Source organism: Thermobia domestica, chromosome 16 (genome assembly GCF_964235325.1).
Source record: "Thermobia domestica chromosome 16, izTheDome1.hap1.1, whole genome shotgun sequence".
NCBI classification, from domain to species: domain Eukaryota; kingdom Metazoa; phylum Arthropoda; class Insecta; order Zygentoma; family Lepismatidae; genus Thermobia; species Thermobia domestica.
The window spans coordinates 15,058,084-15,075,990 of NC_137469.1; the positions used below are offsets into that span (position 1 = coordinate 15,058,084).

Here is a 17,907-nt window from a genome sequence, read left to right on the forward strand (position 1 = left end):
TCACTCACACTCACACTCAAATATTGTTGATGCCCTCACCCTCACTGACACTCACCTTCAACCAACTCGCTCACACTCACAGTCAAACATTATTGATACCCTCACACTCATCCTCAATAATCGGACTCACACTCACCCGCCTTAACAATCAAATATCATTGACGCCCTAACCCTCTCTCATATTCATTCATCAATTCTCTCACGCTCATACTCACCCACCCTCATCCTTAATCAACTCGTTCACGCGCACACTCACTCGACCTCATATTCAAACATTATTAATATCCTTATACTCACCCTTTGCCCTCGAATGCGGCGAGATCCCCGACATTCGAGATTTTCCTTTCCGCTCGTATGTCGGGGCTACCCCGCACTAATTTTGACGCTTTAATTACTCGAATGTCGACAGAGCCCCGCTTGTATGATTTAATCGACAACTTCTGGCATCTTTTGGCCGTCTATTCAACTCCTTACTCGGCTGTTCCTGCCACAGTGAAAAGCGATATACAAATGTAAACAAACACCAAAGATGGCTGGGTTTGTGAGAGACGAAGATATACGAGGTGTTTTGGAAGCTTCAGATACCGATTTCAGTGATAGTAGTAGCGAATATTTAGATAATGATAGTTTGAGTTCAGAAAGTAGTGATGATAAATCTTCCGATTCCAATAAAAATGATAACCAAGTGACAAGTGATGTGTTGACAAGGGACAATTGGACTTCCTATGGTAATAATGATGCAGAGTTTCCAAAAATACTTTTCACAGCGAATTCCGGGTATAAACCACCAATTGTTGGAAGGCCAACTACAGAAATTGAATTTTTCCAATTATTTTTAGTGATATTTTGCTTGAGGAAATTACAAATGAAACAAACAGGTATGCTAAGCCTAAGATACAAATGCCACTACGAAAAGGTCAATTTGGTCTACTTAACATAACATGACAGTTCCTGAACTGAAGGCATTTTTGGGTGTAACACTAAATATGGCACTAAATCCTAAACCAAACATACAAGATTACTTTTCAGAGGAATGGTTGGACAAATGTTCATTTTATAAGGACATTTTCAACCGCGATAGGTTTTTTACAATTTTTCCGATGCTTCAGTTGTGGCCCCCAGCACCTCAGATTCAACAAGGTGTTCGTGCAAGGGGTTCAAAGATAAAAAGCGGAACATCTTGACAACAAGTTTAGGGAATTTTTTGTGCCAGGACAAAATGTAAGCATTGATGAAAGGTACAGTGGGGTTCAAAAGTAGAGTAGTTTTTAAGTGCTACAGCCCACAGAAGCCAAGCAAATGGGGGCTACGAGTATTTTTATTGGCCGACTCAAGTACTGGGTATATCTCAAAATAAATCCGAGCTGTAAAGCTTGCTGTGTCAAAACAAATTCGAGGGGAAAGGGTTAATCACCTCACTCACGCTCACCCTCAATCGACTCCCTCACACTCACCCTCACTCGCCCTCACCTTCATCTATCAAAATGAGGGTTTAGTGAGGGTGGTGGCAGCCCTCTTGTAGGCAAAATTGAGTGGCTTGCCCTCACCTTCATCTACCAAAATGAGGGTTAGTGATGGTGAGGACAGCCCTCTTGTGGGCAAAAATAAGTTAAGGTGCCCGTCTCTGGTTATGAATACATTAAAAAAATCATGTTACAATTTAAAATATATTATTCAATTTAGCAATATTTTTATAAGATCTAACGATTTTGGAGAAGATAATTGAAAATAATTATTGCAAGAAGGTGAAGAAACTTTATCATTTCACTTTCGACTATGATTACTATCATAGTTTTTTTACATACACAAATTACAATGTTATTTTTATTTGCGTTAGCTTCTACTTGTCCTCAAACTTATTTATTAACTTACTGTCCTCAAATTATTACTTTCATACAAAACTGTCAAAGGAATGGATCAAAAGATTGCGACCTTGGCCACGAATTTTAGAAATGATCCAAAAACTGCATCAAAAGATTGCGATATTGACCAATAATTAGCTTTTGCATCCGGGGCCACAATATTTTTGAATGGTTTCTGAAATCGATTTTTCAGATTTTCTACGGAGTAAGCACATCATACTGAGTTAAGAAATAGTTTGGGTTTGGCTACACTATATGTAGTTTTCCAGATATAAGGCGTACACGAAAATTTTTGATTGAAATATATTGGGTCTTTTGTTCCAAAAACTAAATCTACGAATTTTTAAACGTAAGGATTAAATCCATATAAAAGCCAGAAGAGTGTATAGTGTTAATTTCACAGAAAAGTACCAAATTCGTATACAGGTAAAAGCTCAAAAAGGAAATATTAAATTATAAAAACAAATGTGAATATTATTATTGTCACATAGAAGTATTAAATCATTATAAAAGCTACAACTGTGAATATTATTATTATCAGATAGAAGTATTAAATCGTTATAAAAGCCAAAACTGTGAACCTTATTTCACATTACTTTGACATGTTAAAAAAAATGTAAGTTAACTGGTGCCTTAGACCAGACATATAATGTTTATTCTATCATTCTGGAAGGGTTCAGTAGCCTTTTGATAACAGCCCTGGAAGTCTGTCCCTCGTCTTTAATGGAGCATTCAAGACTTACAAAGCTGCCAACACACAAGTCGCACCTCCTCCCTTCCCTGAATTCTCGTAGGGAAAAAGAAGGTGAAAAACGAACACAAAAAGGAAAAGTGAATGTTTGTACAACCGCTCTAAATCTTCCCCCACCCTTCCCTTATTCGTCTCACTCCGTTCTTCAACGAGAGAGCAGCAAAGCACTCTCGACGTACTTTTACTTCTACTATTGTTACTATACTATTACTACTACTGAAACGGGAAAAGTTAGCACCACTGATTGCGATATGAATGCAAGCAGCTACACAAGGAAAACAATGCCCAAGCATGAGCTTAAACGGGATTTGATATGCGGTAAAATTTGCAATTCGAAAAAGCTAAAAGGGAAAGAGAAGCCTTGCGCCTTGCACTTTCCTCTGCTTCACCCCCGTTCCCTGTTCCATGTCCCTCCTTACTTGCTTTGCACTGACGCGCCCCGTACCAGAATAACACTTGGCGTTGAGAACTTCCCAAAGGCCGCGTGACGCGCAAAGGGTTGATAGAAAGGAAGGGGATACGAGTAGTAAACATTTCGAAAGTTTCTCACCCCTTCTCCGGCGTTTCAGCCATGTTCTTTCTCTTCTAACTAATGTAAAACCTTTCCCCCCGTTCCCTTGCACGATACCCTGAACTCTTTAAACCCTTTAGAAACTTTTACGGTAAAAAAAAAGTACCCCATCCATACATTCTTTGATACCATTGACATTCTCAGAGAGGAAACATTGGAAATGCAAACTCTTTTTTTTTTCCCCCTGATTTGAGTATACTTTGAAAAAAGCACAAAATAAACCCATCGAAAGCTCTGAAAATTGAGCGCAAAAAGGATTTTTAGAAAGAAAAAAAACTTTTTTCAATACTGAATACCCTTCGTACGTATTCAAATCTAAATACTTTTGTGATAGTAGTAGACTTTCTTTGGCTGCTAAACAATTACCTAATCACAATATAAAGAAAAGTTCGGAACAATTTGTCAGTGCTTTGTAAATTGCCAAAAGTCAGTTCTCAAACAGATATGTCAGAAGAAAGAGAGAGCGAGGGAGTTTAATTTTGTAAATACAAACGAACTGGTTCTATGTTGATTTTCAACAATACTTTCGAGTCTTAAAAAAACAACAATTGTTCGACTTGTTTTTAAGATGTCGCTTTACAGTGATTATTTTGAGTTTAGCAAAGCCTTTATAGTTTGTTTTAATTTGACGTCGTATTAAAGCTACTGTTAGAGCGAAATAGGTTTCCATATTTTATTTTAATCTGAGATTGCAGCTATTTAAAACTTTTAGAAGAGCTAGAACATCAGTTTCCATAGTGTTTTCTTTTTTAAAACATGACACTTGTACTAAAATTCTTGCAAGAGGGACAACGAAATCAGTTTCATAACTTCTTTCAATCTAATACTGTATTAAAGCTATTACAACAGTTAGAACAAAACTGGTTTTCATAGTTTCTTTTAATCTGACTCTGTATTAAAGCTATTGCAAGAGTTAGAATGAAATCGGTTTTCATACTTTATTTTAATATGACGCTGTATTAAAGCTATTACAAGAGTTAGAACGAAATCGGTTTTCATACTTTATTTTAATATGACGTTGTATTAAAGCTATTACAAGAGTTAGAACGAAATCGGTTTTCATACTTTATTTTAATATGACGTTGTATTAAAGCTATTACAAGAGTTAGAACGAAATCGGTTTTCATACTTTATTTTAATATGACGCTGTATTAAAGCTATTACAAGAGTTAGAACGAAATCGGTTTTCATACTTTATTTTAATATGACGTTGTATTAAAGCTATTACAAGAGTTAGAACGGAATCGGTTTACACAATTTCTTTTAATCTGACTCTGTATTAAAGTTATTACAACGAAAAAGATAATTGTTTCGCAAGATTTCTAGAGTTCGGTACTTTTTAAATGCAGTAGGTCCCCAATTACCTCACGACTCCCAGTTAGTCAACACTCAAATATATCTGCTTCCATCAAAGGCACGCGCTGTATCTCTTCACCTACATAAATCAAACACGTACATGTCACATTTCTTCTTGAAGAAGTTTTCTTAGGTTTGCAATTTTAAAAATATATAAAACAAAATAAAAGCCCGATTTACTGAATGTATTGAACTGTTGTGGTTTAATGTTTTGAGAGTCGTTCGCACGTGATTGCTAAACGGTTGTTTTTATATGCTTCCCACCTATTGCTTCTAGACCAAAAAATCGTAAAAGCAGCAGTTATTGTAAACATGTGGGGAAAAAATCTCGGGGTATTTTAAAAGACATTTTGAAAGCTCTTGTATAGTCACTGTGGACCCTGCACTCTGATAGTTGCCTGATGGCCTATCATTGGATTCAGGAATCCATAGAGACTTGGCAACTAGCCAGAGCGTCAACGATCTGTCTCATCCCATCTCTCTCTCTCTCTCTCTCTCTCTCTCTCTGCACAGTCTGCGTCCTCTCTCTCTGTCTCTCTCTCGGTCGCATCTTACTGGGTTTATACTTTATAACGCCTTTATAACGCTCCGTTCGAAGAATGTGTCCGCAATATTCTTTAATTTTAGAAATCCAATATCGATGTTTATTCTAGGTTGATACGCTTTGCAGCACCGAGATCTCAGGTCTAAAAGTTTGTTCAATACATATAGCTACAGTCAAAGGAAAGCAGAAGTTAAAAGATATTTTTTTTTTTTTTTTAGTTTATAATTAATCTTGCTGCCTTAACGTTAATTAAAAGAAGTAATATTTCGTCCAGAAGTAATGGTAAGAACCAAAGCAGAAAGGAAAAAAAAAACGGAAAAAAAAGTCTAACGTTTCTCGATTAAAGCCCTTTTAGATCAGTGTTTTTCAAACTGTGTGATCTGCAAACTACAAGTTATCCTCCTTGAGTACTACGGTTGTGTGATTCTCCTTCATTGAATATTAGTAACAAAAAAGACAAGCAAAAATAAACTTTCAGAAATAAATTTCGTATCACAAACTATAGTCGAGAATCTCAAACAGATTTTGGACTTTTTTTATTTTTAAAAAAAGCATAATTTATTTTGTCTTCCAGGATTGACATTTCACACAACTTATTATAATATCTATTCTTATAAAACATTTTTGATAGTCTTCAGTTATTAAAACAATAATCTTGATAGACTTCAGTTATTAAAACAATATTCTTGATAGTCTTTGGTTATTAAAACAATATTCTTGATAGTCTTTGGTTATTAAAACAATATTCTTGATAGCCTTCAGTTGTTTAAAACAATATTCTTGATAGACTTTGGTTATTAAAACAATATTTGTGATAGCCTTCAGTTATTAAACCAATATTCTTGATAGCCTTCAGTTGTTTAAAACAATATTCTTGATAGACTTTGGTTATTAAAACAATATTTGTGATAGCCTTCAGTTATTAAACCAATATTCTTGATAGCCTTCAGTTGTTTAAAACAATATTCTTGATAGACTTTGGTTATTAAAACAATATTTGTGATAGCCTTCAGTTATTAAACCAATATTCTTGATAGCCTTCATTCATTAAACCAATATTCTTGATAGCCTTCAATTATTAAAACAATATTCTTAATAGCCTTCAGTTATTAAAACAATATTCTTTATAGCCTTTGGTTATTAAAACAATATTCTTGAGAGCCTACAGTTATTGAAACTATTCTTGATAGCCTTCAGCTATTAAAACAATATTCTTGATAACCTTCAGTTATTGAAACAATATTCTTGATAGCCTTTGGTTATTAAAACAATATTCTTGATAGCCTTCAGTTATTGAAACAATACTCTTGATAGCCTTCAGTTATTAAAACAATATTCTTGATAGCCTTTATTCATTAAAACAAAATTCTTGATAGCCTTCAGTTATTGAAACAATACTCTTGATAGCCTTCAGTTATTAAAACAATATTCTTGATAGCCTTTAGTTATTAAAACAATATTCTTGATAGACGTTGGTTATTAAAACAATATTTGTGATAGCCTTCAGTTATTAAAACAATATTCTTGATAGTCTTTAGTTATTAAAACAATATTCTTGATAGCCTTTGGTTATTAAAATAATATCCTTGATAGCCTTCAGTTATTGAAACAATACTCTTGATAGCCTTCAGTTATTAAAACAATATTCTTGACAGCCTTCAGTCATTAAAACAATATTCTTGATAGCCTTTTTGATATTTGTTGATAGCAGTTACTGAAAGGAAGTGATCTGTGTATTCTTTTATTAATAAGAATAACCAAAATAAAATTAAGGAAAATATTGTTAATAATATTTCAAAATATAAATACGCTGGTATTAAAATACTCTTAAGAGATCTTTTTTAATAAAAAAAAATATAATAATAAATTTACTTTCAAAGTTAACAATCAACAGACTTGTAATCCGTAAAATACTAACTAATACGAGGAGCGTTCATTATATTCTAAATGAAAGTTGACGCAACAATTGTGGATTGATGACACTCGGTGAAACTATTGTTCCGTAGCATAGAAACAAAATTAGAAGGCGCAGCCATTTATCGTTGTGCATTAGTAAAGCGCGGAAAATTGATACGCCTGATTTCTACCAAAGCGGCATGAAAACGCCCCTGTGCACAGAGATGCTGTTTCCAAATCTGCTATTAAACAGTGCGAATGCCATTCGCTGTAGAACAGGATTGATGGGGAAGAAGCTAGGTCCAACACTGTTAAATAGCAGCTTTGAAAATAGTGACTCACTGGGTATTGCACACATCGCTGGAAATCAACGTTCCTCACCTTACTAAAACCGAACGATAAATGGCTGCACCTTCTACATTTGCTTTTACGACAACGAAGAATAATACAATATATGATAAATATATACAGTGAATGATTTATTTGCAGTAAAGATGCTATATATATGCGTGAATACATCTTATTGTCCTTCAACATAATCACCTCGTTATGCACTTAACGTGTGCAAAGTTCTCGCATACTTTGCGTCAAGGAAGACTGTCTGATACGGCTGGATTCAGCGTTCACATTGAGTTGAATGTCGTTAATGTCCTGAAACCGTTGTCCTAATAAGTTTTTCTTCAAGCGAGGGAGAATAGAATAATCGACAGGGGCTAGATCTGGTAAATAGGGGGTGATGGAGCACAATAACTTCCTTACGTGCAAAGAATTGCTGTACGGTTATGTCAGTACGAGGACACGAATTATCGTGTATCAATCACTAGAATCCATTTTCAGCATACAGAAGACGCATATCATCCTCTTTAGGAGCGCAATCTAAGGTCTTCACGTAAGTGAATGTATTCAATATCGTGTCTTCTTTCAGGTATTCTTTATGAACGACGCTTCCAGCATCAAAAAGGTCATCAACATTGCCTTGATGAACGACTACTTGCACCTATCCTTTTTGGATTACGGTAACCCTGGGACGCGCTACTCCATGCTTCACCCTTTCGATTCTAGATCGTATTTCAGACACCATGACTCATCACCCGTAAGGAACAGAGTAAGACATGAAAATATTGTTATATTCAACACCTGGTTCATATTTGTCAACAAAATCAGGTGCCTCTGAACTATCCACAGGCAAACAGACTATAGGAATCACGTCGTAAAGATGACACGAAGAGGATTCCCTACACCACCGCTCCACGAGGACCGTCGAGGGTCACCTAGGATTGGCTTTAAAAACTGGCTGCTCCAATACAGAAGTTATCAGTCATTGGCTGGTCACGCCTACACTTCTCTTAGGTTGTCTGGACTCTGAAGGATTTACCCATCCTAAATCTTTTAGCTTGGTTGGGTTTTGAGATTCCTCGCTCACTTAGCTTGTATGAACTATGTGAGTATTTTACCATATTCTCTTTGCTTGCATGGACACTGGAAACTCTTTACTGCAACTCCTCGGGTTCTGGAGTTTCCTTTCCCTTGGCTTGCATGGGTCTTGAGACCCTTCATTAACAAATAAACCATTGAACAACATTATTTTGGTCTCGGGACCATAATTATAGAGAAGTCAGATTCATAGAACAATTCACAATCTTTGAAAATGATCTCAATATTTTGTTTCAAGTAGTGTGATATCGGGTTTTATTTGATTTTGAGTTTAACGTCACCTCGAAGCCAATTGAGCTGAAGAATTTAATTATTTACAGAACCGTGGGCTTTATTTATATATTTATAGCATGATAAAGATTTACACATGTCAGCCCGTATTTAGGACAGAGAAGGTTTGTGAAATATCTAAGTCAATCTGATAACTGGAATTTGATTTCCTTCAGCCAGAAATATCTAAGTCCATCTGATAACTGGAATTTGATTTAATTCAGCCATAAATATCTAAGTCCATCTGATAACTGGAATTTGATTTCCTTCAACCAGGAATATCTAAGTCCATCTGATAACTGGAATTTGATTTCCTTCAACCAGAAATATCTAAGTCCATCTAATAACTGGAACTAGATTTACTTCAATCAAAAATATCTAAGTCCATCTGATAACTGGAATTTGATTTCCTTCAGCCAGTAGAAGTTGTATAACTTTATGATCTGTCGACAGTTTTCTTTTTAAAAAGTATAAAAAGTCCATTACTTAAACTTGAAGGAACTTTTTCAACTCCGAATAACGAACTGTTTCCTAGAAGGACATCAAGAAATATATCTTCTTCCATGACCTTTCAAAGTCACATAATAAGAAGACGTTGTATCAAATCTCAAGACATTTTCAACGAATAATTCTTCCATTTGTTACCTACAAGTTTTAACACAGTTCAAGACAGTTTTGTTATATATTATACTTTATTTCCCAAGTGTGTCATGAAAGTATAATAGTGACGCCACTAAGAAGTTGTGATGTAATATCTAATGGTGTCCTCTTACGTATAGTACGTATATGATAAATTCCGTTCCACGAATCCGTGTTATGAATAAAAATGCTAGTTTCGCTTTACGCTGTCACACATAAAGAGCTTAGTATATCTTCTGATTATTTTTTTTAAGGTTAGTCATGTAACATATTGTTTTGTTCATGTCTTCTTCATCAAAAGGTCACACATACACACACACACACAACGAAAAAAGTTAGTTGACAAGTTAGAAAAATGACACACAGGACAGGAATATGTATAAGAAACATGAGGAATACATAGGGGAATATAAGACCTTCTGTACCTTTATGAGCCGTCTTCGTATGTGAAGTGTGTAACCAAATTAATGGAACTTCTTGAAGGAAAAAAATTAAAAAAAAAAAAAGCTGTCAAGCCAACAAGATTTAAAGGGAAGTCACCTTTTACAATTTTATTACGTTTTTTGTTGTCTTCTTTTCTCTGCAAGCTGTCTTGTTTTCTTCTTTTATCTCTTCTCATGATGTCAACCTTCCTCTTCTATTCTTGCTTTGTTTATCTTTATCTTTTCCTTTATTAACTTGTGTTGTTGTTCTTTAGTTTTATTTTGCACATTTCCCGTTTCCTCACCATTCCATCTCTTTTCTTGTTGTACCTCCTTTTTCTATCTTGTTTTTCTTCCACTTTTCTCCTTTTCTTTATTATTCTTTGATCTTTTGTTTTTTTCATTTCCTCTAGATTTCACTATTTTTCTTATATTCTATTTACATTTATCTTTATTGTCACTTCTTTCGAACTACTGTACTGTCTTCTTTTATTTGCCTCCGTTATTTTTCGATTTCCTCTACCTTTTCGTCTCATTCCGATTTATTTTCGTTTTTACTTTTATCTATTAGTTTCTCTTATTCTCTTCTATTCTGATTTTTCCGTTTTTCTTTGTTATGTCAAATATTCTTATTACCATGACACAAACTACAATTATCTTCGGTTTCTCCATCTTCATCCAACTACATGTTTTCCTTTCTTATTTTTCTTATCACTGTAATTTCTTTCATTTTCTGTTGTCTTCGTTTATCACTTTTTTGTTTTATCTTTCCTTTGTATCATTTCATATATTTTATATATTTAATAAGCAATTCTTTCGTTTCAAGCATACTTCCGGGTTCGACTTCCGAATAGGAAAATCGGGACTTGTCTCGAATATAATCCAGAAAGTGATTTGAATCCCATTTCTAAATAGCAGGTCCTGTCTCACACAGCTTCAGTTCTGAAAAGGAACGTTAAATCTAATTTTAAAAAATAACTAAATATTTTCCTTCAATGTTCCGGTTTGACTCAATGGTTAATATGCTTGCTTTTTTGTATGATTCCGAGTTCGACTCTCGTTGGAATCATGTGTGTATTTGGTCTTAGCATCAATGGGTTCTTTGGAGAGGGACGTAAAATCAAGATGTAAGCAATTTAAACCTAGAAAGCAAGTAATAACAGAGATGGAGAAATGTGCTGACCACACATTAACAAATTACCAACACGTCTGCCTTGATTGATTGGTTAATGTTCAGTTTAGCATCTCTTTTGGCAGCAACGTTATTTCAGAAAGACATACACCTAACGATTAACCTGGGATTGGAACCACATAATGTCTCACCCGGAACCGAATTCGAGTCTCCCACACCAATTGACCCTTCTTACTTTCAATTTTACTATTCTCTTTACTTCTTTGCCTCTCTGTACCTTTCTTTCCCATCTTCTTTCTTTCTTATTTTCATATCAATTTTTATTTCTTGCTATGTCCCTTTTCTTCTATTTTCTCTTGTCACGTCTCCCTTTCTTGTCCGTTTGTTTGTACTATCTTGTCATGTCTTCTCCTCTTCTTTTGTTAATCTCTTACTCTGTCACGTTCTCTCTTTCTATGTTTATCCATCTATCTGGACATTTTCTCTTCTCTAATGCTTTTTCATCTTCTTTTCTTTTGGTGTGTTTACTACTCTTCCTTTTATATGTCCTCGTACCATTTCTTATTTGTAGTCCTGCGTAGCGCAGTTGGTAACGCTATTGTCTTTGATACGAGCGGTCCCGGGTTCGATTCCCGGTGGAGACACTTTGGTGGGAAAAATGTAACAGCTTTTGTAAGTCGACCCATCATGAGTAAGGTTTTTCTTGGCTTTTCCTCATTCACACCAGGCAAAAGGCTTGATGGTACCTAAAACAATAGTTCCTGACCGCTTCCTTCCTTCTCCATTCATCTTTCTTGCCCATTCCCGGGGCATTGTACTCACCGAGGGACATCATCCCTCATTTGTGTGGCGGTCTAACATAGCCATAGATGGCGAAAGCCCAGAAATCTAATTCCTAATCCTAATCCTAGTGACGGGCTAACATGGCCCTAGATGCCGAAAGCCCAGAAATCTAATTCCTAATCCTAATCCTAGTGACGGTCTTACATGGCCATAGATGCCGAAAGCCCAGAAATCTAATTTCTAATCATAATCCTAGTGACGGACTAACATGGCCATAGATGCCGAAAGCCCAGAAATCTAATTCCTAATCCTAATCCTAGTGACGGACTAACATGGCCATATATGCCGAAAGCCCAGAAATCTAATTCCTAATCCTAATCCTAGTGACGGGCTAACATGGCCATAGATGCCGAAAGCCCAGAAATCTAATTCCTAATTCTAATCCTAGTGACGGGTTAACATGGCCATAGATGCTGAAAGCCCAGAAATCTAATTCCTAATCTTAATACTAGTGACGGGTAAACATGGCCCTAGATGCCAAAAGCCCAGAAATGTAATTCCTAATTCTAATCCTAGTGACGGGCTAACATGACAATATATGGCGAAAGCCCAGAAATCTAATTCCTAATTCTAATCCTAGTGACGGGCTAACATGGCCCTAGATGCTGAAAGCCCAGAAATCTAATTCCTAATCCTAATCCTAGTGACGGGCTAACGGCCATATATGTCCAGAAGCCCATAAATCTAAACCCTAATCCTAATCTTAACCATTTCTTATTTTTTCTTGTGTTTTTTACTTCGATATTTATTTTTTCTTGTTCTCAACTTTATTTTGCGGCGTTATGACAAAGGGTCATACCTTGTTATAGGGCTTTTGGTTGGTGATCTTTGTTATATCTGACTATATAGACTGGAATTTATTATTTAAATTAATTATTCGATTTCTCTATGGGGCAATTCGGTACTGAAACCGGAAGAAGTACAACTATCACTTCCGGTGTCAATACAGATATAAGCTCAAAGATGGAACATGTACTTGGAATACAAGTGAAAGTAAAATTTTTTGGTAATTGTAGTAGATTCCTACACAGTGTTCGAAGTTCGGAAAAACTCAGGAATCCCCACTCGACCGAGGAATACTCAAAACCCCCGGAAGATCTGCAGCCACAGCAGACAAACCCTAAATCCGCCCATGTTGAAAACACATTTATATGCATTAAGGTAAGAAGACACACACATACATAAGAAAGAAACAATTCACTTTGGCACATCAAAACATAAACTAGATGAACTTCCTTGGAAACATCTCATTTTTAAAAGCAAAGGTAGGAAAAAGATAAAAATGTCGGGGTTGTCAACTTAGAAATTATTTATACATAAGAAATTTTTAAAAGAATTCAAGTGCTAAGCTATTCGTTAATTACTGTGTATAGAAATGGATTTATTATAGGTATTTCCAGTGACGGTATGTCTTGATCATTGAAAAACCAGAGGCGGTATGTCTTCATCATTAAAAAAATCAGAGGCGGTATGGCATACCACCGCATACCGTCTCATTTCGACCACTGTTACTACCACTTCCTATTTCAATTCGATTAAAAGAGTTAAGATGAAATCTTCTTTTCGGATTCTCAGTTCATATCCCCTCAAAAACATTTTCGATACCTAATACCGCGTTTGCTTTATAGGTTTTAATCATAAACTTTTGGAAGCGGTGGTGGAATTTTACCGTTTCCGGTTTTGGTACAAGAGATTAAACTTGTTCTTGTAACGCTAAGTCTATATATTGTAAAATAAACCGCTACTCGCTGTCTATAAAACTATTCCCTACATGCTGATCGGTATTGCAACCAGAAATGGTATATTTGTACCACTTCCACTTTGAATATAAAGCTGAATAAGGAACCTACTTTTGGGAGTATAGATAAGGATAGATAGTATGACTAGGGAGGGATAAGAATGGCTAAGAATGGATAAGTATGGTTAAGAATTAATAAGTATGGCTAAGGATGGATAAGTATTGCTAAGAATTGATAAGAATGGATAAGTATGGATGAGGATGGATAAGGATCGATAAGAATGGATAAGTATGGCTAAGAATGGATAAGTATGGATGAGGATAGATAAGGATCGATAAGAATGGATAAGTATGGCTAAGAATGGATAAGTATAAACAAGGATGAATAACTATGGCTCAGGATGGATAAGGACGGTTAAGAATGAATAAAAATGATTAACCATGGATAAGTATGGCTAAGGACTGATAAGAATCGATAAGAATGTATAAGTACGGCTAAGGATGGATAAGAATGGATAAGCGTCGATAAGGATAGATACGTATGGCTAAAGATGGCTAAGGATCGATAAGAATGGATAAGTATGGTTAAGAGTGGGTAAGTATGGATAAGTATGGATAAGGATGGATAAGAATGAATAAGTATGGCTAAAGATGGATAAGTATGGTTAAGGATGGTTAAGGATCAATAAGAATTTATAAGTACGGCTAAGGATGGATAAGGATAGATAAGTATGGACAAGGCTAATTATGGGTAAGGATGGACAAGAAGGACTAAGGATCGTTAAGAATGGATAAGTTAGGGTAAGGATGGATAAGTATGGATAAGAATGGATAAGGAGGCGTAAAAAACAGCTTCTCGTTATGCATTACCGTTTCTGCTTTGACATGTGTCGGCAAACAAGCAGTCGGACATAGCCTACACGTTCAGTATGACTTCCAATATTTACGCATTGCATACGTTGGAAATCTAAAATGTAAATATGTGTGTATGTCAGTTCGTAAGAAGAAACTTCGGATTTTTTAAGAACCAGTTTATGTTTTCTCCTTCCAACTTTTATATAATTTATTCTTCAAGTTTTCTCCCTGCTTCTTTTCAATATGTGTGTGTGTTGGGGAGAGAGACAGGTGCTTCTATGGATTAATACTAGAATAAAATAAAAAAAAACGCTTATTCTCCTCTCTTCAACATCAATCCCATTATTCAGGAAAGAAAAAGAAACCAGCCGGAGAAAACCCGAATAGGAAGAAAGTGTAAGCGCACAACACCACAGCACAGAGGCAGTGTTCCCCGATATTCATAAGAGCCATGATTTCACGTCTCATGCTTATTAACTCTGACAGGGCTTCTGAGAAGAGAATAAATTTCCAACTTCAGGGTGTCCCAAGGTGGGTCTTTATTTCAGCGCTACATCTAATGGTACTTCGAGAAGAATGCAGAGGAATAAGAAAAGAAAAGAAAAAAGAGACAAGATGAAGTAGCGAGTAAGAGAACTTGGAAGGAGTGACGGAAAAGGAAAAAAACGAGAACGTAAAGTCAAGATAGTTGAAAACTATAAAATAAAGCGTGTCTAGGGAGTAAAAGTGGTAATAGGTTCAGATACATTTGCATAAGAAATATATTAAAACTGTAGTAATAAATTATCGTTATATTGTGTAGATCATTCGTTACGTCAGAGTAATCTCCCTTTATATATATCTCATGCTGTTATAAAAGAGATATTGATCATAGCGGTAGTTTTCTACAATAATCTTTATTGTACTAAATTTAAGTACAGTTTGTTCGTTTTAACCAGTCACCTCTAAGTTAATAGGAAAGCTGATAGCACTACAATTCTAGAGGCGTGGCTGGTTGTCAAGGGAAGAGGTAAGACTTTGAGTTTGAGATAATGACGATATGGCCAACTCACAGCTCCTACCCCGAGTTGACCTTCATCATGGGAGCACCCCATGGATGACCCCATGGATGAGCACTTTTTTTTTCCAGTGGACATCCTATCAAGATCTCTACTTATGTCCCGAGAATCGATCTGAGGATCGACCTCTCCTTCGTTGGCCAGCCCGTTCCCCTGACTTGCCTCCACGTGATTTTGTCATATGGAGTTTTGTAAAGGATCATGCTTACGTATCACCACCTTCAAATAACATTGGATGACCTTCGTACCCGTATCAGAGCAGCCACTGTTGATATTGTCCTAACATGCTACAAAAGGTTTGGTAGGAGATTTATCGACGTGTTGTGTGGCGTGTTATGCAAGGTGTTCAGATAGAACACTTGTGATATGTTGGAAGAAAACTTTGACTCTTCACATTTCTTAGCGCATGTCTCACAACAACATATGTTTATTAGATTTCATTTGACTCTTTACATTTATTAGCACATGTCTCACAATAACTTATGTTTATTAGATTTCATTTTACTCTTTACATTTCTTAGCGCATATCTCACAATAACATATGTTTATTAGATTTCAGTTGACTCTTTACATTTCTTAGCGCATGTCTCACAATAACATTTTTTTAAAAAGATTTCATAGAATAAATGAAATGAGGTTCATCATTTCGACTTGCCGTGCATATACGAGGAAGGACCCAAAAGAAACCGGACTTTCGTTCTTAAAAATATAATTTATTACATTTTTTCATAAAATTCTTTCAGTCTCCTTCAAAGTACTCTCCATTAAATGCGATTCATTTCCCCCATCTTCTTTCCCATTGTTTGAAGTACCTCTGGAACTCTGGAACTTTTATATCGTCCAATGCGCTATGCGAAGTTCTTTTTACAGCATCTACACCATCAAAACATTTTCCTTTTAGATTTTGTTTAATTCTCGGAAAATGTTATCATGTTGGTCAAAAAGTTTGGATCACTTTCAATCTGATTTTTCAAGTCCTGGCTCAAATTCAGACGAATGATTTGATCCTGTGTGAGCAGGCGAGAAACAAACTTAGCGCCAACATGTCTCATTTGCAAAACTTCACGCTGGCACGAGCTCCAACTCACTCCTGTTTGTTTTGAAATATCATCTATCATGAAAACGACGATCCTCGCTGATTTTGGGGCAGATTTGTTCGATGTTTTCGTCGTTTCGAAATGATGAAGAGCACCCAGAACGAGCATAATCTTCAACACTCATCTTACCACATTTAAAGCGCCCAAACCACTCAAAAAAATTGTGTGCGGTTCATAGTATCCTTCTTGAAAGCCTGTTGAAGCATTTGGTAAGTTTTTGTTTCTGATTTTCCAAGTAGGAAGCAAACACACTCCTTGTTCCTTTGAATCTGACATAACGATTTCGCAGGCGGCAAACGAGAACTGTTGAGAAAAAACAATAATACAATCAAACGTTAACCTCCTACGCAGACGCCGCTTGGCCAACTGATCTGGGAAGTTCTCTACTAGACCCACCGAGCAGGAGAACCCTCTACTACGCCTAGGAACGGCAGCGCTCTTTCAACCCGGTTTCTTTTGGGTCTCCCCTCGTAGCTGCTGACAAAGAGCATAAATGCATATCAATCAATCAGTCCACCATGATAGGATGGGTTTAAAATAAAGCCGAATGACGATCTTTTTTGTTGGTTATAATTCCTTGCAGTGTTAATATACATCTCTAACTCGGACTGTCTCCACATTGAATCCTGTTACCTGGAACCACAGAGATTTCTCCAATGTTTCGTTCAGTTCCAATATGCGAATATTAAAATACTACTTACAAAATATAGGTCCTAGTCGGCTTTCTTCCAAACATAAGTCTCTCTAAATTTATATATTAAAAGAGGTTTAAAATGACCTCTCAGCTGTATCTAGTATCGGTTGTGATGGTAAAGGTTCCTGTTCACTCTAAAGGTAAAGGTCAGCTATAAAGCAACACTGTTAAAGTGTATACTAACGCCCTCAAAGTTGGTCTAGTGGTCAACACGTTTGCTTTTAGTTCACAAGGTCCCGGATTTAATTCTCACTGGAATAGCATTGACATTTGAACGCATTACAATGGTTCGTATTTCATCTTAAAAACTGTAGATCCCCACCTCATATAGTCTCAGTGCTGAAAGGAAGCCTAAACTCTAGTCCAACCAAAAAGACATATACGAGGAATGATCGGAAAGTAAGGTTACAAAGCCTGCAGTCAAACGTGGATATCTTATTTCATACAACCCATACAGCCAACAGATACTACATAAATTGGGTAGTTTTTTTTGACATAGTCTCCATATGTTGAGGCACTTGTCGCGTCCTGGGATGAGTTTGAAGATTCCCTTCTGGTAAAAATCCTGTTCTTACGTGTTCAGCCACGTTGTCACGAAGGTTTCACCTCCTCGTCTGAAGCGAAGCGACGGCCTCCTAGGTACTTCTTCAAGTGCAGAAACAGGTGAAAGTTCCTTATTGCGAAGTCCGGGCTGTAGGGAGGGTAGCCGATATTGCGTGAAGTCCCAGCGTGATGGTCTTTTGGG

General features: G+C 36.1%; 1 protein-coding gene and 1 non-coding gene across 2 annotated transcripts in view; one reads left to right on the plus strand and one right to left on the minus strand.

Moving 5' to 3' along the window:
* Positions 1-17,907, minus strand: part of LOC145672920 (uncharacterized) — a 636,249-nt gene that overhangs the window by 577,260 nt on the left and 41,082 nt on the right. The window lies entirely within an intron of this gene.
* TRNAQ-UUG (transfer RNA glutamine (anticodon UUG)) lies at positions 11,448-11,521 on the plus strand. The gene has a single exon. It is a non-coding gene; the product is annotated as a tRNA-Gln (tRNA).